We start from the raw sequence: 21,722 nt of genomic DNA on the forward strand, positions 1-21,722 counted from the left end.
GATGGGGTTTGTAGTCTAGCAGCACTATTGCAGAAGGCTGCTCTACAAAAAGCTTGTTTTAATTATATGCAGAAGGGATGTGTGTGTGTAAATCAAAGTGCACTCCAAAGAAAAGGCATAGAGGTATGTTCCAGAGAAAATGGTACTGTGTGTGTGTGTGTGTGTGTGTGTGTGTGTGTAAGTTTTGTGAGCTTGGAAAGTAATTCATTTGCTAATAGCTTTATCTTATTCCATATTGTATCATACCTCCATGCTGGATCAGAACCCATGGAAGTATCTTCCCAGAGTGCTTACGGCATGGATTGAGTTGAAAATAATGATTTATTGCATATGGTGAATAATTAACACTTGGACAAATTAATCAGTCGACACTAGTCCAACATGTCATGCAATGTGAAAACTCATTCACCTTAAAAATAAATATTGAAATTTCATCTTACTAGTAATGTGGGCTATAGCAGTTCTCCCACAGGGTAGCAAAGTGACTAATCTGTGATCAGAAATGTCTTGGTTGAATCTTCCCTCAGTTGTAAAGTTGCTAGGTGGTATTAAGGAAGCCCTTCTCAAGAACACCTGCAATATGCAGATGATGCTGATAGATAAAACCTTACAGTCTTCTTGTGAAGATAATTCATGTGAAGTCCTTTAAAGTGTGCAAAATGATGCCTAACTTTCAACTCTTGCTATAGATCAGGGGTCAGCAACCTTTTTCAGCCGTGGGCTGGTCCACTGTCTCTTAGACCATGTGGTGGGCCGGACTATATTTTTGGGGGAGAAATGAACGAATTCCTATGCCCCACAAATAACCCAGAGATGCATTTTAAATAAAAGGACACATTCTACTCATGTAAATACATACTGATTCCCAGACCGTCCACAGGCCGGATTGAGAAGGCGATTGGGCCGCATTTGGCCCCCAGGCCTTAGGTTGCCTACCCCTGCTATAGATACTGAATATAGTATTTGAAAGTTTCTTTTTAAAATTACATTATGTTATCTGGTGGCGGTTTCCTTCCTTATTAGCCTCATTTTAAAACACGAACCTGCATCTTGTAGGGGTAAACCTTGAATATATGCATAGTTAATACCCTATTGTATTTCATTACACTGGAGCACTTGTAAATTTCAACCAGCTTATAAATAGTGCAGTCACTTCACAAGAATAAATCTACTACCAGTGTTGCTGATCAAAAGTGTTTGAGCTGTAAAATGTCAACTGTCTGATCTGAGACTATTTGTGCTTATACAATATCCTTCCACTTGAATAGCATGTACTAAATGTCTTGGTTTCTGAACAAGGAGATAAGAAGGCCAGTTCTATATGTGTGGCAGAATGAGGGTGGCAGGACAGACCGTACCAATTAGGACTGCAAATGGGAGATACCACTTCTGAATGCTGTTCCATTTAAACCAAAACACCCAACACCCTGCAAGTATCCAGTAGGGGCTCTATTAGAACATTTCTCCCCAATTCACAGAAGGTATAGTTTTATTAGGACCAACCAACGTGTCACAAAATAGCGAGCAAGGTCTTGACTTCTTCATGACGTCAGGCTGGAGGCTATACAAAACATGGTGGGGTGACAGGAAGTTAGGCCTTATCAGGGAGCACCAAAGTGCAAGAGTAAAGGTACCCCTGACCTTTAGGATCAGTCGCGGATAACTCTGGGGTTGCAGCGCTCATCTCGCTTTACTGGCCGAGGGAGCCGGTGTACAGCTTCTGGGTCATGTGGCCAGCATGACAGCCGCTTCTGGCGAACCAGAGCAGCGCACGAAAACGTTTATCTTCCCACCGGAGTGGTACCTATTTATCTACTTGCACTTGACGTGCTTTCGAACTGCTAGGTTGGCAGGAGTGCAAGAGTAGTGGATGCAAATTTTTAGATTAGCCTCTGCTTATGCTAGGCATGTCCAAAGTCCGTTTTGGGGGCCTAATCCGGCCCGCAGGTCAGTTTAATCCAGCCCCTGTGGCAGTTCATCTCCTAGGGTAAAATCCGGAAAAATGCTCAACAACTTCAATCCTTTAAAAAAAAAAAAGTCAGCAACTTTGGTCAGCCCTCACACATGTTCACTTCATCAAAACTGGCCCTGTTTGAAAAAAAGTTTGGATACCCGTGGCTTATGTGTACCAAGGGCTGCAGAGACAAAGCAGCCATGATGGGCTCTCTTTCTTATTTCCACTGATGTTCCTTTTGCTGGGATCATGCTTGTTGCAAAAGCAGAGCACCTCTGTGAGTGGTTATTTGCAGAAGGAGAGTCTGAAATCTTGTCTGATCCAGCTCCAAGTCTTTGCCATTCTTTTTACTCCGCTTGGGTGTTCGCGTGTTATTGATAGGCTTTTGCAATTATATATAAACTTTTGTTATGGAAATGTTCTCTGACCTCAAGGCAGAAACAGATTTTGTTTTCTGTTGGATTATTTTAATTCTAGAATTATAACAAATGAATGATGCTCTCTGCTTCCGTAAACCAGAAATGGGTGTTTCGCGGACATCGGCACCACACACAACCATAACAAATAGAAGCAGCTATAAAACATGTCTGGTTGGTTGGCAAGCAATACTTGGAACCTTGCAAATGCTTTCAGAGCACAGCCAATGCCAACGGAAGACAGATCGTCCAAACCATTGCACTTCTAGAGATCAGCAATAACATTGTTTATGAGAGTTGCCCAAATCTAGTGAATTTCAGGGACATATTTGGGGCCCAGTGTTTTCATGCTGGGGACAACATAGAGTTTGCACTGAGCTCAGTGAACACATTCGTGTGCATGTGAGTCCGTGTGTGTGTGTGTGTGTGTAGTTTATATGGGATTTCTGCAGATTTCTCTTTGGGGTGTGTAGGTGAACTAAAATCTTCTGCATCCTTCCCAAGAAGCAGAACTGAAAAGGTCCTTATTTCTTTGTCTGACTTTAAATAACAGTTCGTTGGGAAACATTCAAAATTACCGTAGGTTTCATTTAGGGACTGCAATTCCAAACACACTTACCCAAATGTAAACCCCTGTGGACACAGTGCAGGTTACTTCTTAGTAAACAAGCATGCATCATAACTCTAGCCTCCAAATACTCAGTTTTCTTCGGTTAGTGTTGAATTATTTCATACTTTTCAGCCCATAGTGTCTTCTATAAAAATGGTTAAGCCCTGCAGTGTATAAGATACTTATGTCACATACAAATGCATTGCATATATTCCTGAAATGTACCATGTGGTGTCATAAAATGCTTTTTATGATAGGTTCTTCTTTAGCACTGTTAACCAATTAAAAGCAATAACAAAAATATTTTGTTGATTATGAGTATTGAGTTTTAGTCAGTTGATTAATGAATTGATTGCAGACTTTCGCAAAAATAGTTCTGATGCTAACTCCCCCCCCCCCCCGCAATTTTTTAACCTATTGCATGCTTTGCATTTTGTATCTTTTGCGCATTTTACATGTTTGGCATTCAGTATTACCTTCTTCCTGGTCATTAGGCAGCTTTTATGTTGCCTGGGTTAGCTTCACACTGATTTCTGCTTATTTTATGTTGATAGTATAGGTATAATAATAGTTTTAACTGGTCTGTATTCTGTGTTTTACAGATTTTAAATATTTTGTGAAATGCTCAGAGGTTGGTAGGCAGCAAAAGATGTCATCAATGTTTAAAATCCGACCAGTTTTTGCTAGATTGATTTTTTGTTGTTGTTTAAACCCCACCCCACCCTTTTTAAGGTAACCAATTCCTTTTTTAAAAAAAGCACACCTTTGGAGCCCTGGTTACCCTCTTCTGTTTCAGGCACCTACAAACATAGGGCTTTGTGTTGAAGCTTTTCAGCAGTAACATTGGTCCTGTGGTTCTGGTAACTTACTGCAAAATGATCACTCCTCAATGGGAATTGTAGCTTGCAGAAATACTAGGCAATATATCCAACTGGGTGATAGAAACATTTAATGACTTTTCCAAACCGTCTCTGGTCATTTGATGATGTTGTGTTATGTGGTCAGTGAAACACAAAGCACCGTTGGGATTAACCACTGATTCTATGTGCCTTGAACTGCTGACAGTGGCAAATGCCCAAGTGTGTCGCATGTTAGAGGAGGATACGAAACAGAAGAAATTAGTCTTTAATCATTTGGAAAACGGGAGACCCTTTCTCCCTCAAGCATACTATTATGTTTTAGTGTTCCCTAATTAATTTTTTTTCTTTCTGTATCTTGCTATTGTGCCTTGAGGATTATAGCCAATTATCATTCACAGAAAAAAAAGGCATTTATGCCAGGAGGTGGGGAAATGTACAGTGGTACCTCGGGTTAAGTACTTAATTCGTTCCGGAGGTCCGTTCTTAACCTGAAACTGTTCTTAACCTGAAGCACCACTTTAGCTAATGGGGCCTCCTGCTGCTGCCGCGCCACCGGAACACGAGTTCTGTTCTCATCCTGAAGCAAAGTTCTTAACCTGAAGCACTATTTCTGGGTTAGCGGAGTCTGTAACCCAAAGCATATGTAACCTGAAGTGTATGTAACCCGAGGTGCCACTGTATATGTAAGAGTGTTGATGTTAGAAGCACTTGGTTGCAAATTATTTTAATGGAGCTGCCCTTGGCAGTATGGTTTGTACCTGGTTTGCAGATACAGTGGAACCTTGGTTCTTGAACGTCTTGGTACTCGAACATTTCTGCTCCCGAACACCAAAAACCCGGAAGTGTTCTGGTTTTTGAACGTTTTTCGGAAGTCAAACGTCCGATGCGGCTGTCTGCTATCGTTTCCAGGGCCCCTGTGCCAGTCGGAAACCACTGCTTGGTTTCCAACGTTTCGGAAGTCGAACGGACTTCTGGAACGGATTACGTTCGAGAACCAAGGTACCATTGTACGCCATGGCTATTGTTAAATCTTGGTTAGCAGTACACAGATCATGCTAAACCTTGGTTAAGGTTAGGGAGCCAGTGGAAGAGAAACATGCAGTGGAGGTGCAAGGAAGGAGTCAGTACCAGCTCCCGTTCTAGGAGAGCCATGGTCATAGCAAACACTTTCGGATTTGCTTCATTTGACCCCCCCCCCCCCGAAACGAAATTGGGAGCCAGCTTACCTGGTATAACAGAAGAACTCACATGCTCCCAATAAGCAACAGCAGCCAGCTCATAGCGATCTGGACAAGCTGAAGTTTAAAAACAGTTTTAAAAAGGATTTTTAAGTAACTAATGCCCAGAATGAACAGTCTGAAAGATCTGTGCTCCTGTTGCACCAGTGGAACAGACTTCTCCTGGAACAATGGGACTTCTCTGTCCTTTACTGTCCCCTGCAGCCTCCATGTACCTTCAAAACATGCACAGGAAGGTTTGGGGTAGACCATGGGTAGGCAAACTAAGGCCCGGGGGCCGGATGTGGCCCAGTCACCTTCTAAATCTGGCCTGCGGACGGTCTGGGAATCAGCGTTTTATTACATGAGTAGAATGTGTGCTTTTATTTAAAATGCATCTCTGGGTTATTTGTGGGGCATAGGGATTTGTTCATCCCCCCCCCAAAAAAATATAGTCCGGCCCCCCACAAGGTCTGAGGGACAGTGGACGGGCCACTGAAAAAGTTTGCTGACCCCTGGGGTAGACTTTCCAGGCCAAAGCATAGGGGGCTGCAGCAAGGAGGGACAGCACTGCATGCAACTCAGTGAACATAATTCAAAGCATATAATAACCCATTTCAACACAACTTCTTTTAGAATTCTGTACTTTTCCGTGTGTAGCACACCCTCGTATATAAGACGCCCCCTATTTTGGGGGACCCCAATTTAAGAAAATGACCCCTATCCACTACCCATGTATAAGACGCCCCCAGGTTTTTTTAACCTTATTTTAGAGTCAAAAAACCTAGTCTTATACACGGAAAAGTACGGTAATTGTGGCAATAGATACATTTGAAAATTGGTCTTTAAAAAACCGAAAGGAAACAAACCAAAAAAAAGACCTTTCCAACTTGCTTCTAGCTAAAGAAGTTTTTAAATAAACTGTTGAATGACTGTGGACCAGAAAGAAAAAAGAAAGAAAGAAAAGCCTAGGGTGGGGGGATTTTACTCCCTTTCCCTCCCCCTACAGAAATGAGAAACTGTGCTTAAGGTTTAAACTGCTACACATTGCAAAAACCAAACAATAAATTTGCCAGCATGGAAATACACTATCAATCAGCAAGAGTTAAGCATTTTTTTAATAAACTGAAGTGAATGATTTTGAATGCATTCTCACACACACATATCGTGAGCTTGAGTTTAACATATTGTATGCAAAATTACTTTACAATTCAAATTCATTTAGACCAACTTAAGGGACACTATTTAGAGTAACAGCCCAATTCTAGGTTTAGGCTGCAATCCTCTACATCGGGCATCCCCAAACTCGGCCCTCCAGATGTTTTGGGACTACAATCCCCATCATCCCTGACCACCGGTCCTGTTAGCTAGGGGTGATGGGAGTTGTAGTCCCAAAACATCTGGAGGACCGAGTTTGCCTGCTCTACATGCTTTCCATCATGGAACTAAAGGTAAAATAGGGCACTCAGTTGATGTCCCAGTGACCAGACCCGGATTTGCTTAGCTTCAGCCAAGCCTCGGTGTCAAATTGCCACACAGACATGGCCTGATTAAGGGAGTCTTCCCTTCACTTCACTGGAAACATGATACAGTGGTGCCTCGCAAGTCGAAATTAATTCGTTCCGCGAGTTTTTTCGTCTTGCGGTTTTTTTCGTCTTGCGAAGCACGGTGTCGGAAAAGTTTTGGAAAAGCTTCAAAAATCACCAAAGTCTTCAAAAACCTCAAAAAAGGCTACCACACCGCGTGCTATGACTTGCTCCTCGAAGTCAAGTCGCAACTGTATTAACGGTTTTAAGAAAAAGGAAACAAACTTGCAAGACGTTTCTGTCTTGCGAAGCAAGCCCATAGGGAAAATCGTCTTGCGAAGCAACTCAAAAAACCAAAAACCCTTTCGTTTTGCGAGTTTTCCGTCTTGCAAGGCATTCGTCTTGCCAGGTACCACTGTATTTTGATTAATGCCTCTGGCCATCCTTTATGTATGTTCGTCTGGCTGCTGAGCTGTGTTGGCATCTCATTGAGCTGAAACTTTATTCAGGAGGTTTTGCTTTGTTTTAATCTTCTAATTCAGGGTTAGCCAACGTGGTGCCCTGCAGATGATGATAGACACCCAACTGCTATGAGCCCCAGCAAAGATCGCCACTGGTCCAGGATCATGAGAGTTCTAGTCCATCCCCATCTGGAGTGCCTCCCATTGGCTACCTGTGCTCTAATTTCTTAAGACATCCTTTCAGTCCATATGAGAGGGATTCCTTAAGCATCTATTGTCATCAACCAAGTCTTTTCTTGGTGTAGGAGTCTAGTGCTGGTGCATTTATTTATTTATATTTATATCACGTATTTTGTCCTCTCATTTTGTATTTTTATGTTGTGAACCACCCTGTAATCTTCAGGTGGAGGGCACAACAGTGGTACCTCAGGTTAAGTACTTAATTCGTTCCGGAGGTCCGTACTTAACCTGAAACTGTTCTTAACCTGAAGCACCACTTTAGCTAATGGAGCCTCCTGCTGCTACCGCGCCACCGAAGCCTGATTTCTGTTCTCATCCTGAAGCAAAGTTCTTAACCTGAAGCACTATTTCTGGGTTAGCAGAGTCTGTAACCTGAAGCGTATGTAACCTGAAGAGTATGTAACCTGAGGTACCACTATATACAAATAACTACTACTACTGCTACTACTACTATTACTACTACTACTACTCTTGGTCAGTCACACAGTTCAGCTATGGACTATTTCCTCATTAATCCAACTCTTCAGATTCCCCCTTTTAACTATAACCGATGCTGCTTCACATTTCTCTCTCTGAACATGGGCAAGTGCTTTTTCTTAAGGCAAAGTTTCATTCAGCTGCAACAGAAATGAATAGTTCTACAAACAGATGTTTTCTTGCTGGCTGGGTTGCTAATAATGCATGTTGAAGTTTATTGTTTCGTAATGTCTTTTTCAGTGTACTTGACAGACAAACACAAAAGGATTATGGAAATTAAAACACTTGACTGGCAAAGCCATTCGGCTCTGATGGTTTAACTGTGTGTAGATGTCTTACAGCATTTTCTGAGAGTGTTAAAAAGAAACGCCCTTTGACTGCATTTGCATAGCCTATTCTTCTCAGCAGCCTCTTTCTGCTTGAAAACAGGAGAAAAGAAATGGCTGGGTCATTTTTCCAAGGCAATGCATTGTGCTCTTAAGTGTATGCAAAGCAGTAAAAACTCTCTATTTCCATAGTCAAGAGCATTTAAATGTGATCTGCAAACATTGGACTGTATAAAGATGGAGTTAAGTGCCTCTGATCTTGCGGCTGGGCTCAACGGTCTTTAATTTCACCCCCAAAGGGCCAGGAATATCTGTTTTGGAGTCAAGGCAATGTAGGAACCTGCATTGCACTGAGACAGGCCCAATATTGCTGCTGCTGTCTTGACTGGCTGCTTATGTTACCGTGACAAGGCATGGAATGAATTCCTCAAGGCTCAGAATACATGTGAACATGTATAATGCCCACTATATATACCCAAAGGAGCATCTTATACCTGAAGAAGCGTCTGCACCCCCATTGTTCAACCCGGACACTGAGGTCCAGCGCTGAGGGCCTTCTGTCGGTTCCCTCACTGCAAGAAGCAAAGTTACAGGGAACCAGGCAGAGGGCCTTCTCAGTAGTGGCGCCCGCCCTGTGGAATGCCCTCCCATCAGATGTCAAAGAAATAAACAACCATCTGATGTTTAGAAGACATTTGAAGGCAGCCCTGTTTAGGGAAGTTTTTAATGACTGATGTTTTAATGTATTTTTAACTTGTTGGAAGCCGCCCAGAGTGGCTGGGGAAACCCAGCCGGATGGGCAGGGTATAAATAAATTATTATTATTATTATTATTATTATTATTATTATTATTTAGGAGGTGTGGGACAACATGCAAGGCCATAGCTGTCAACTTTACCCTTTTTTTTAAGGGAAATTCCCTTATTCCAAATAGGATTCCTCGCAAGAAAAGGGAAAAGTTGACACCTATGTGCAAGGCAAAGCTCTAGCATTAACTCCTTACTGCAGCAGTCTCTCCAGGATTTCAGACACGAGCCCTTATTAGCTCTGTAGGAGATGCCCAGGGTTCTACCTGGGACCTTTCACAGGAAAAAACTATGTCCCTTCCCTTATGTAAAGGATGTGTGGCTCAGGTTGAAGCTTGCAGACAGGGCTCTCTGAACCACTCGATCAGAACTAACAGCAATCAGGTTTTACTTGCAGGTTTACTTGCAGTTTATGGGTCTTGTGCAAGAGGATATGAGATACTCATCATCTGTGGAAAGAAGGTCCAGAAGTGACAGGAGAGGAAGTATAACTCGCTCAAAGCTTCCTTTGCCCTTTATTTTTTAATCTTTGAGCTTTGTTCGCCTACCCTTTGACCAAATAGGCAATTAAGGTTGTTTTTCATAAAGAGGGCTGTAAATATATATATTGCTTGTAACTAAAGGCCATTGGAAATAATACATATACGATGCCTCTTAACACAAATACAAAACACAAGCAAATATTCTACCTACTTAAGCTAAAACAAAGTTATAATAAATCCATGAAATATCCTGGAATTACACTTAATTTTAGCTAACACAAATTAATGAATCCCCTTTCAGTTCACTGGTGCAAATATTCCTTTGCAACAATTGCAACTAACATGACTAGATAAGATATACAGTGGTACCTCGGGTTAAGTACTTAATTCGTTCCGGAGGTCCGTTCTTAACCTGAAACTGTTCTTAACCAGAAGCACCACTTTAGCTAATGGGGCTGCTGCCGTGCCACCGGAGCACGATTTCTGTTCTCATCCTGAAGCAAAGTTCTTAACCCGAGGTAATATTTCTGGGTTAGCAGAGTCTGTAACCTGAAGCGTATGTAACCCGAGGTACCATTGTATAATAATAATCTGTGTGGTGGGGTTGGGAATCACCGTTTTCTTTCTGTGATGTTTATGACTATTTTCACTTCCCCAAATATTTCCACATCAGTATGCTCATCATCCAGAAGCTGATCCCATCCCTATGTTTCAGCCTAACCTAGCTTGCAGGGTTGCTGTGAAACTAAAATGGGGGAGGCAGCACATAGGGCAGGGTTGGGGAATGTGTGGTCCTCCAGAGGTGGTGGGGGGTGTCATGTTGGCCATCCTAAAGTAACCAGTACTGGCTAAATGGACAAATAGCCTGTCGTCATCTAAGGCATCTTCCTGCCCGTTCTCCATGGCACATTCCACGGCAACATTGCTGTTCCCAGGCAATATCTGGGGCTCCACACATGTTCCACATCTCTGATGTTGGGGCTGCTGCCCTCTCATCACACACACACACACACACACACACACACACTTATTGCTTAAAGAATTCCACACTGGAGAGACAGGGAGAGAAGTTTTGGAAGCAGAATTAGTTACGCAAGAAATGTCATACGAGAATAAAACAAATAGAACCCAAATAGTGTAATTTTAGATTCCCTATTCGGACCTCAGCCTTGGCTTTTCGCCGGGATGGAGTCCCAGTCAGCGCCATGTGATGCAGAATTTTATTTATTTGGAAGAGAATACAAACCCACATTTAGACGCCCAGTGCTTTGTGCTTTTCCAGCAAGCCGAATCGCATTTAGTACAGGCCTAATTGTCGGTGCTGGCTGGCGTGGCTGCGCTTCATGCTTATTTTCACTCCGCCGTGCCTATTTTGGGGGGCCCTATTCCCCTGGTCACAGTAGCTTTAACATGTCTTTTATTCTTGCCTTAATCCATGTGGGCCCAGTGTCTGGATGCTAGGCATTGCTAAAGCATGGTCGGGTATTACTCTCCACCAGGCATGCACAAGTGTACGTAATATCTTGGGAGCCAATGTTGCAGCGGCTCATAATTAACTGCCCTTAATGGGCAGAAATGATGCCAAGGGATTATGGTAATGAAGACTTTTCACATAATAGCTCCTAGTTGAGAGTGAGAGCAGGCTCATTCCAGCAGCGTTCTAGGGAATATTCAATCATTCGGCAACACAGCAAACTCTGTTAGTGCTGCTTAGATTGTCTTCAAAAGACTGTCAAGCCTTTTTTGTCTGCTTGTTTGTTTCTAATTCTGGTTTTCTCTCTCTAAAGTGCTCTCTCTCTCTTTGTCGCTAGGTTTGATTTGCTTAGCAGAACTGGAAGTCCTGTTTTAAACATGTTTTTCATGTTTAAAGCTGGGCCACGGCTTAGGGAATGCTAAGCACTCTGTGGGTTTTGAAGACTGGAAGGGCCAAAATGCCTCGATTGAAAATATTATGAGTCATGTGGCCATGTTAGAAGGGCCCCAGAGTTCTTTGCCTGGGAATCGCAATTAGTTGCCCTGATATATCTCATTCAACTCCCTGCCCAGAGGCAGCATATGCTGTTCTACAGGTCACATAAAAATAACTTTTTTTATAGGATCTTTTCGTGAAAAGCTCAAAGGAAAGATTCCGCAGTTCCCATTACTCCCCCAGCAGCCTGTTTCTCACATGGAAAAGGATTGGATGGAAGACAAGCACACACTATCCTAGCTCTTTGGGCGCATAGAAATTTCAGGCGTACATGCACTTAATTTATTCCCTGCCCTTCAACACGTCTCCAGGCTGCCTTACAAAGAGTTGAAACATCAATAAAACGCATGAAAACGAAAGAATCGAAACTTTACGTACAAAAGCAGTCTGCAGAATAAAAAACCAACATGAACCAGCAATTAAGAAGAAGAAGGAAAACAATGATCAGAGGAGTTCTATCAATCAATCTCCTTTACTGGCATAGAAAAAGTGCACCGTATACATGGATCAGAACACAACATGGTTAGCAAAACATAGCAGGAGATACTTTAGGATAAAACTGTCCAGACATCGTGAGGTATGATGAAAAGGGCTCTTAGGACATAATTTTATGGCATCACTCAAAAATCTTGCCACATTCTCCACAACCCTGGAAGGGAAGAGTCAGTGCAATAAATCCCCTCCTTCATTAAGGGGACCAAAATACTTATCATATATTTTTGCATAAAATGGGCAATAAAATAAAACGTGTGTGATGGATTTGACCTGTTTTGTGACACGAGGACAGTATCTTTCAGAATATGGGCGGTAAGACTTTAAATCTTGTGAGGGAAAAAGCTCTGCGTAGGTGGGGATCATAAAATTGGTGCAAATATGGAGTGTCCTGACCAAACGAGGGTGGAATTCCCAACCCCAATGGGGAACAGGTTTTATTGGCTGTGCTGCAAAGGGTTTTTGAATTCAGTCTCTAGGATTCTGCACTTGATTGTCTGGAATGATTCCAATTGTGGGAGAATGAGCAGCGACTCGAGTGATAGGCCACAGGTTCTTTCAATGCTTTCAATGGGAGCCAACCATTTGGAGTGGTGGGATTCTGACAGCATGTGGAAAGTTTAAGAAGACAGGTCGGACATGAAATGTAGGCAGAGCCAGAATTTTATAGTGGGGAGCCACGCTTTGGTTTCCAGCAGCCCTTGTCCAGTTTCCAGACACATGGCTGCATAAAGCATACAATTCGGCAGCCTCTGGATACGCTTCAATGATCGGTTAACTTCACCAATCCATAATGGAATGCCATACAGGAGTTTGGGGGCTACTTTGGTGTTAAAGACCTTTAGTGGCTCAGAGGAGTTAACAGCCCGGGGCGGGGGGAATAGAAGGCTTTTGCCTTGCATCAAGATAGGCACAAGGTGAGCCTCCCTCTGGGGGAGCAGTTCCTAGTCAGGGTGCCACCACCAAGGAGTCCCTTTTCCACTTCAGTCAGCCAAAGCACCTCACAAGGCAGGTTCACCCCCCAAAAAAATATTTTTTTCTGTCTAAAATATTGGTGTGCAGGCCAATAAGAGAGTAGCAGATCACCAGGGATCCTAAGCCCACAGCATCAAGGTCAAAACCAGCACTTTCAATTACTTAGCCTGGAAATGAACTGGGAGCCAATGCAACAGGTGAAGTATAGCATTGTGATTGCGATACCCAGTCCCAACCAACACTCTTTCAGCTGTTTTCTAGGCTAACTCCAGTTTTTGAGCCACCTTCAAAGACAGTCACATGTATAACACATGCCAGTAGTCTAATCTGGAGGTTACCACAGGCTTCCTTCCCACCCTAAATTAAGCTTTTGAAAACATGGAAGAAAAGACACCTTGTTCTTAACACTTAACTAATGTCCTCTTTCCAAAGCCACTATTTTGTACCTATTTTGTATTTTGGCAACTAAGCCATTCGAGATTCGAGGTAAAGGGACCCCTGACCATTAGGTCCAGTCGTGACCGACTCTGGGGTCTCGCTTTACTGGCCAAGAGAGCCGGCGTACAGCTTCCGGGTCATGTGGCCAGCATGACTAAGCCACTTCTGGTGAACCAGAGCAGTGCACAGAAACGCTGTTTACCTTCCCGCCAGAGCGGTGCCTATTTATCTACTTGCACTTTGATGTGCTTTCAAACTGCTAGGTTGGCAGGAGCTGGGACTGAGCAACCCGTCTCGAACCGCCGACCTTCTGATCAGCAAGTCCTAGGCTCTGTGGTTTAACCCATAGCGCCACCCAAGGTATGACTACATTAAAAAAATAGATTTCACAAGCCTAAAGTCTTCTCACCTCTGTTGTAGAGGAGACTCTCCTGGAGGTGTGAGCATATAATTTCAGGTGGTGGCTAGAGTGGATTAAAAAAAAAACACACAACAGGGCTAAATGGACCAAGTCTCTAATTTATTATAAGGTATGCATTCTTATGATTTGTGCTAACCATGGTTGAAACCTCCACTGAGGGTTTGAGATTCTAAAATTACCTCAAACATAATGTGCTCCCAAGCGCCTTGTCTCACATCCACCTGCTCAGCATTCATTTTCAAAGGTTCACGCCCATCTCCAGCAGCCTATTCTGGTAGGGCAGCGTCCCTGCCATTGGTTCGCAAATTCACATGTAACGGCAAAAAGCAGCATATAAACTTTGGTTTACAAGCCAGTTTCAACCGTAGCTTGATAATCCTGATTTGGCAGCTTCTCGCAAACCCTGGTCTGTGAGCATAGAAGCACACTGTGGTACAGGGCAGTATCTGGACACAGCCAATCTATGTAAAGAGAACCCTTGAGTATTCAAATTTGCAATACAAATTGCAGGAATTAATTCCATTATTTATCCTAATAGTACTGACTGGAACAAGAGCAGTGTGGCATTATGCAAATCTAAATTCTGTTTTTGTTAGAAGCAGCGCTTTTAGTTTAGCATTCGGTTTACATTATCTAAATAATGGACAAGCTCCCTATTCAGCTAAATAAAGCAAATGCATTGCTTTAGGAATTTAATGAAAGCTTGTCCCTGGAGCTATGTGTTTTGTGTGTATGTGCGCCTTAAGCTTGAAAACAGGGAAGCTCGATTAATGATACATTTCTGTCCCTGTAATAAATTATTTTGTTCTCTGTTGAGCTGTTAAATCCTCATAATTAGCTACTGCGCTTAAGTGCTAATTCCTTTCTATGCTCACAGAAATCTTCAGATTATGCTCACTTTAGCTCCTCCGCCCCCAGCCCAGTGCTCCTCCCTCCCCAGACAACGTGTAGAATTATTTTTAATGAATTGAAAATGCTTATCTTTTGCTTTTCTCTCATACATTTGAGGCAACTCACTGTTGTTTTTTAAGTAGCTATTGCGGCCAGTTGTTGGCTCCTAGAAAGAAGTCCAGCGGAACCTCGGTTTTTGAGATTCTTGGAAGCCGAACGATTCGGAACCCGAACGCCGAAAACCCGGAAGTAATTGCTTCCGTTTTCGAACGCGCCTCGGAAGTTGAACGGCTTCCAAGGCACATTTCTCAATTTCCCCACTGAACTTGCTGACAGCCCATTGCGCCTCGGTGGTCGAATGTTTCGGAAGTTGAACGGTCTTCTGGAACGGATTACATTTGACAACCGAGGTTCCACTGTATTTGGGTAGGAGAGCTGGGGAAAAATTCACATCTGGCAACCAATTCACCCCTTGGGTTTCAGATAATACATGGGTAGACGAGTCAAAAAAGCCTGGGACACAAATTTTCATGACCCTCTAACGGCTATGGTGGCTCATTTACCAGAAGTAATGCATTTAGCATTAACTCTGGAAGTGTATACTCAATTCTGACCAAACCAGAGCAATATATATATATCAGAGATTGGGAAAGAGTAAAAAAAAAAGCCCTTAAAAATGCCTATTTGAGAAGTAGATCAGTATGTGTGAATAAAGCCAGTCAATTCCCTTTTGTGATGTTAATGTTATATTTAAGGTCCCCCACAGAAAACGGGTGCTCTTTTATTCTTTTTTTCCTGTAAAAAGCTATACAGTACACAAGCCAGAAGGACGTTCAAAATCCTACTCATTTAGACGTGAGAGAGTGCTTTGCTTTCTGATTGATAGTGCCCATGTTTAAATTTAAAGCACTGGGGAAAATCCATTTTGGAAAACCTTTCTGACCCTGCATCACTGTTACACAGGAGTAGTCATTCTCCAATGCAGATATTGTCTTGCATAGAAATCTTTGTGTTACACGTTCTGAGTGAGCAAACCTTGCTTGAGAAAGCATTTCTCTCATTCTAAAAGGCATGTTTCCTCCCCAGAAGACATTTTGAGGTTCTCCAAAATCATGGCGTAGTGGGTTCCCTCTCCCCATTTCTTCTGTGTTTCCCTTATGTGGAACACATATCCTCTTGCAGATACCATTGAGTAGATAGAAATCAGTATCAGCCTTGCAATACTCTGTGCTTTGCAAATCCTTGACTGGGTAGGGGTAGTATGGTTTCTGAAAGACTTACAGCTTATCAGGTTTTCATAGCATGGAAGTGGATTTTTATGGCTGGAATGTTGCCATTCTAAATAAATAAATGTAAAAGTATGCAGGAGAGCTAAACCGAAACCCTGCTTTGCCGTTGATCTGATGTCGCTCAGTCCTTTATGCTTCTGATGAACTACAGGCAAGGTATTTGGATATCGTCCACCTGCTCACTGTTTGACAGTGAACCATATCACCATCCAACTACTTTTAATTTAATTATTATTTTCCATCAAGTTATTAGCATGCTGAGATGGCTCTGTTGGTAGAGAATGAGACTCTTAATCTCAGGGTCATGGGTTGAAGTCCCACATTGGGCAAGTAATTCCTGCAGGGGGTTGGACTAGATGACCCTTGTGGTCCTTTCCAGCTCTGAAATTCTGTGGTTTTATTTTTCTATCTGAATATGCATGTGACAGGAAAAGCAATTGCCTCTCATTATTCTTGCAAGAGGTAGTTGGATAATGTATATGGAGTGTTTGGACACTAGACAGATGATGATTGCTTTTAATTGCAAGCTGACTTGTATTTTATTTTAAAAAAAACCAATTTATGAAATAGTACATTGCATTGCTTTTTCATTTGACACACTGGACCTATCTTGATTTTCTTATTCCTTTCCCCTTTCCATTTCTATCTTTCTTAAACATGACTTAGCATGCATTGCTAGAGGCATAATACAATATTTGATGACTAGTGATCTGATTTGCCATGGCAAAGAGCATATTGCATGTTGTGATAAATCTTTTCTCTCTGTTTCGTTCAAGTATAAAGATCATCTCATTTCCCCCACTCCTTTTTTTCTTGTGGGTGCAGAAATGATAGATACTCATGGCAATGTGTTCATGGTTATCTGTCTTACCTATTTTTCTATATATTGTTTCAGATAGATAGATAGATATGGGGAGTTGCTCAGGGCTGAAAAGCGGAGGGTTCTGCAGAGTTGGAAACCATGACAGAGACCCTTGCAGAAATAAAAAAAAAATAATAACCTGTTCTTGCAAATATAAATCAGGGAATCATAGGATTCTCACCTCCCTCCAGACATTGCCTGTGGCAAGTAGTCACCTAAAGATCATACTGCTGGTTTTGACGCCTTACATGACTCAGGACCCCTATATATAAAGCCTGCCTTTCCCCATATGAGCTCTGAGATCATGGCAGGCAATTCACTCCGCTCACCTGCCTGGACCCGTGTGCCACACAAACCGCAGCTTGACGACACCCTTACAATTTTATTACATAGTATACTAAGATAATCACATAACAACTTGGCTTAAGCCTAGTTGAGTTAGTCCCCGCTCTCCCGCTTATTCTTTTTCTTGCCTCTTAGTGCATATATTTGTTACTGCTGCTGGCTGAGTTTCATTTGCATGGTGATTGCTGATAAGCGCTTTTGCAGAACAGACCTGATCACGATATGCATACATGTCCATTCCAAAATAGCAGCAGGCAATGCAATGATAAGGATCCTATATAGAGAAAGGGGCTATTAAAAAATGACAACTGCTGTTATTCACCCCAGGGCAGTGCTAATATGACACTTGCTATGGTAGGCGGCTGTCATGATTGAAATGCAGTGCAAATGATGAACACAGTGACATTATTTCCAGGTCTTTCTATTCCCTGTAAGCAGCAAAAAAACTGTTAGTAATGGCTTAGATATGAACAGCATGCTTTAGGGATATTTCTGGCCTCTGTCAGTAAAAAGCACAACAAAGGACTTCCTTTAGTGTCACAAATGAACATAACCACACATACTGCTAAAATAAAAAAAATCCTTCCAGTAGCACCTTTAAGACCAACTAAGTTAGTTCTTGGTATGAGCTTTCGTGTGCAAGCACACTTCTTCAGATACACACGAAAGCTCATACCAAGAACTAACTTAGTTGGTCTTAAAGGTGCTACTGGAAGGATTTTTTTTATTTTGACTATGGCAGACCAACACGGCTACCTATCTGTAACTGGAACCACACATACTGCTGTTTATGCTTTTTGTTAAAATGGGCCTGGGCTTACCATATCTTTCCCTAGTGATACCAGCTGTGTTTTGTCAACGTTGCAATGAAAGAGAAATTACTATCCTAGAACAAAGTTCTCAAATGATTTCCTTTAGATGTCCATGGATTTCATGTGGGACTCTTGTTTTTTTAAAAAAAAATTGGAGAACAAAACTTGTGATTAGGGCTGGGTAATATATTGCTCCCCAAACTGGTTTGAAGTCCATATTGTGCTATCAGTTACATAATTTTTGACCTGGCAATATATTGTGAATCATGATGTGTGTTAGGGCTGGGTGATATATAGCCCAAAGCTGTTTCTAAGTCCATCTTGTGATAACAGTTTCATAATTTTTGACCTGGCGATATATGTGTGTGGCTATGCAGAAATCACGTGGGAAAACCGTGAAGCTGGACAATGTTTCTCTCGATTTCTACAGCCCCTGTTAACTCTGCCAGCTCAGCTCTCGCCTGCTTCATGAAGGGGAAAGTAAACTAGTGAAGACAAATCAGGTCATAAAATCATGAGCATAATGTGCCACGTTTCTACTCGGTGTTGGGACATCTTGGTAGAAGAATTGCAAGGAATTTTAAAAGCCCTCAGCGTCTTACTCATGTCAACAGCACATAACTTTAGTTCTTTAGACAACTTAGGGCGGTTGTGACTAAGCAAGAAATTGAAAGAAACACAAGAGCAGGAACCGGCAAAAATCACGATGCGGGGAAAACTGAGAAGCCATCCGATGCCTCTACATAACTTCATCCTTTTTTTTCAGACATCATGCTATAAAGCCAGGATATTGCAATGTTTAGCTGGTGATTTATCACGATGTTGAAAACCAGACATCTCCCAGCCCTACTTGTGATCTTTTATTTTAAAGGGGGTTGTTGTTGTTTAGTCGTTTAGTCGTGTCCGACTCTTCGTGACCCCATGGACCAGAGCACACCAGGCACTCCTGTCTTTCACTGCCTCCTGCAGTTTGGTCAAACTCATGTTAGTAGCTTCAAGAACACTGTCCAACCATCTCATCCTCTGTCGTCCCCTTCTCCTTGTGCCCTCAATCTTTCCCAGCATCAGGGTCTTTTCCAGGGAGTCTTCTCTTTTCATGAGGTGGCCAAAGTATTGGAGCCTCAGCTTCACGATCTGTCCTTCCAGTGAGCACTCAGGGCTGATTTCCTTAAGAATGGAGAGGTTTGATCTTCTTGCAGTCCATGGGACTCTCAAGAGTCTCCTCCAGCACCATAATTCAAAAGCATCATTTATTTGGCGATCAGCCTTCTTTATGGATTAGAGAATAATACAGTCCTTCTTGACTGACTCTCAATAAAATGGCGTAAGGAAGACAGCTGCCTTGTGAAAAGCAGTTCTTGTGTGACCAATTCCCTTTCACGTTGTTCGCTTGGCATGGATTCACCCCTTTTCAATCACTGTCCTGTTCAGCGCCTTGCCAAAAGGATGGGGCTCGTCCTGCTTCAGGCCTTACTGTTTACAAACAAAAGGACAGCGGAGGGTGAAATGCTTATTTTAAATATTCCAGCTAAAAATAACTTTGAGTAATTGGATAGCCCCTGTTAGTACAGTGGCCTACTGGCAAAATGTGGAGACGAGCGTAGCAACACAGCACAACAAAAAACCGTGGCACTGGATGAAACAGAAAGTTGACAAGTTGGAAGTGAGTTCCTGCAATTAAAATATCTCTTCCTTTACAACGCAATTACTGTCGGAAACAGAAACTTGAAAAGTAGATGCACTGCGGTCTTGTGTGGTTGGGGTTTTTTAATTAAAAACACACACAGGACTAAGATAGGCCAGTGTTTTGGCTTTTGTTTTCTTCCCAGCAGTTGGCTGCAAGGCAACTGGGAAAGACAGCTCTGGGGATGGAAAGACTCACAGAAACACATATCTTGGGTGTCTTTGTACAGGCTTGCCACACTCTTTCTTCTAGACTTCTGGTTATCCAAATAAACCGTTTAATGAGAGGAATGAGGCTGTTATAAGGAAATTTCTCGTGTTAAATCCTTTTAAATCTGATTAATAAGTTGCTTGAAATGATTTCTTAAAAGGCTGTGGGTGACACGTTGTAGCTCCAGTGTAAAATGTAGGTTAAATGGTTACGCAGGTTACAATTTGTGATATTGCACAGGAATCAGTTCTATTTGTGGATACAACAGCTCACAGGATCAGGCTGTACAATGATTGGATTACTCTACAGGGTCCCTCCTGGTGTGTTTCCCTGTGGTTTTTTTAGATTTAAAAAGGGAGGACGGAATAAAATAGCATTATGGTTTAAACACATTGCCACTTTTTGACGCATGATTATTATTATTATTAATCATGATTGTCTCTCCCCTCCCTCCATGGTTTCCCACCCAATAACTTGTGTTCTTTGGGTGGCTCACAAATATTTAGCAAAGCTAGAAGAACACAATCGAAACAGTAAAAAAAAATGGCACGGCTCTCGTGTGGAATTACATTGTACGCTTAGGGGCATAATGAGTAAACCAGTTGTCAGCATACTGGGGGATGAAATAATAGCGAAAAGTGAATTTTGCTCAAATTATATAATCGCTGAACATTCAGGAGCAGCTCTGTTTCAACTGTGCTAAGACAAAAATGTCAGTGGAAACCCGATACTAAACCCACAAAGTGCAAGTGAAAAATGTGCCTTTTGAGTAGAGACATGAAACCTGGCTTGCGGGTGGGGTGGAATAGAAAAAAATTAATTAGAAACTTTTCCCGTTTCCCCCCCTTATCCTCTGGGCTTGATATGAACAGATAGGGAGATAGGGCTGAGCGAGAAATTATGGTATATTTCTCTCAAAATGATTGTTGAAATGGCATTAATTGAACAATAGGGATGCTGTGTGTCTGAGGTATTTTTCCCTTAGGACCTGCAACATAGTTTGGCATTTTAAAGCACATTCACAAAATTCTCTCCCCCCCCCCTTCTAAAGCTTTTGCTGGAATGATTACCGTATTTTTTGCTCCATAAGATGCACCTGACCATAAGACACACCTAGTTTTTAGAGGAGGAAAGGGGGAAAGCCCCCTTTTTTTGAGGATCAGCTCAAAGTTGTTGAGCTTACTTTGCAAAGGGAAAAAATCCTGTTTTTATGGGGTTCAACTCACAGTTCTGCAGCTTCTTTAGGAAAGGAAAGGGAGCTGTTTCTACAGTTTCCAGACAGATAATCTAATCAGCCGTCACATGTCACTGGGGAAAGAAACAGTCTCTGTCTGCAGAACATTCAACCGTGGAGGCCTGGGCAAGGGGGCGGCGCCGGAAAGGGAGCCAGCGATGGACCACACATTCACTCCATAAGATGCACAGACATTTCCCCCTCCTAGGAGGAAAAAAGTGTGTCTCATGGAGCGAAAAATACGGTAGCTGTGTGATATCTGATCCCCCACCTCATAGCCTCTTTCCTTGTGGCAGCAACAGGAGGTGTCTCTGCACAGCCTAATTTTCCCTTGGCACCTGGTATATTGAAACAGCATTCCAGGTGCCAGGGAACCTGGGAAATATAGTTTTCTGGACTGCCTGAGAGCTCAGTAGGACTGCAAGAGTTAACAGCTTGGGTTTATTTGAAAAACTGCCTTACGCCATAGATGCCCTCTCAGCCACTTCACTCTGTGGAAGTGGTGCTTTTACAAGTGCCAAATACTGTAAAGCAAACGTCTGATAATGGGCAGGGTTAGTAAGGAGTCTTGGGATATAGAATTATCCAGGGTACCCAATAGGGGCATCAGGCACTCTGGGAGTTACAGATCCCAGGACTCTTTGCACCATATTTCTTTTATTTATTTAACAAAATTCGCATACCACTTAATTGTAAAACTTCTAAGTGGTTTGCTAAGAATATAA

General features: G+C 42.4%; 1 protein-coding gene and 1 long non-coding RNA gene across 12 annotated transcripts in view; one reads left to right on the forward strand and one right to left on the reverse strand.

Annotated features, from left to right (window-relative positions):
- The window catches only part of NEDD4L (NEDD4 like E3 ubiquitin protein ligase), a 255,186-nt gene that overhangs the window by 145,026 nt on the left and 88,438 nt on the right, over positions 1-21,722 (forward strand). The gene's annotated exons all lie outside the window — the stretch shown is intronic.
- Positions 18,017-21,111, reverse strand: LOC308458885. The gene is made up of 2 exons (XR_013977753.1): positions 20,990-21,111; positions 18,017-19,342 (listed from the first exon to the last, which is right to left on the reverse strand). It is a non-coding gene; the product is annotated as an uncharacterized lncRNA (long non-coding RNA).

Source organism: Podarcis pityusensis, assembly GCF_964106645.2.
Source record: "Podarcis pityusensis genome assembly, chromosome: 11".
NCBI classification, from domain to species: Eukaryota; Metazoa; Chordata; class Lepidosauria; order Squamata; family Lacertidae; genus Podarcis; species Podarcis pityusensis.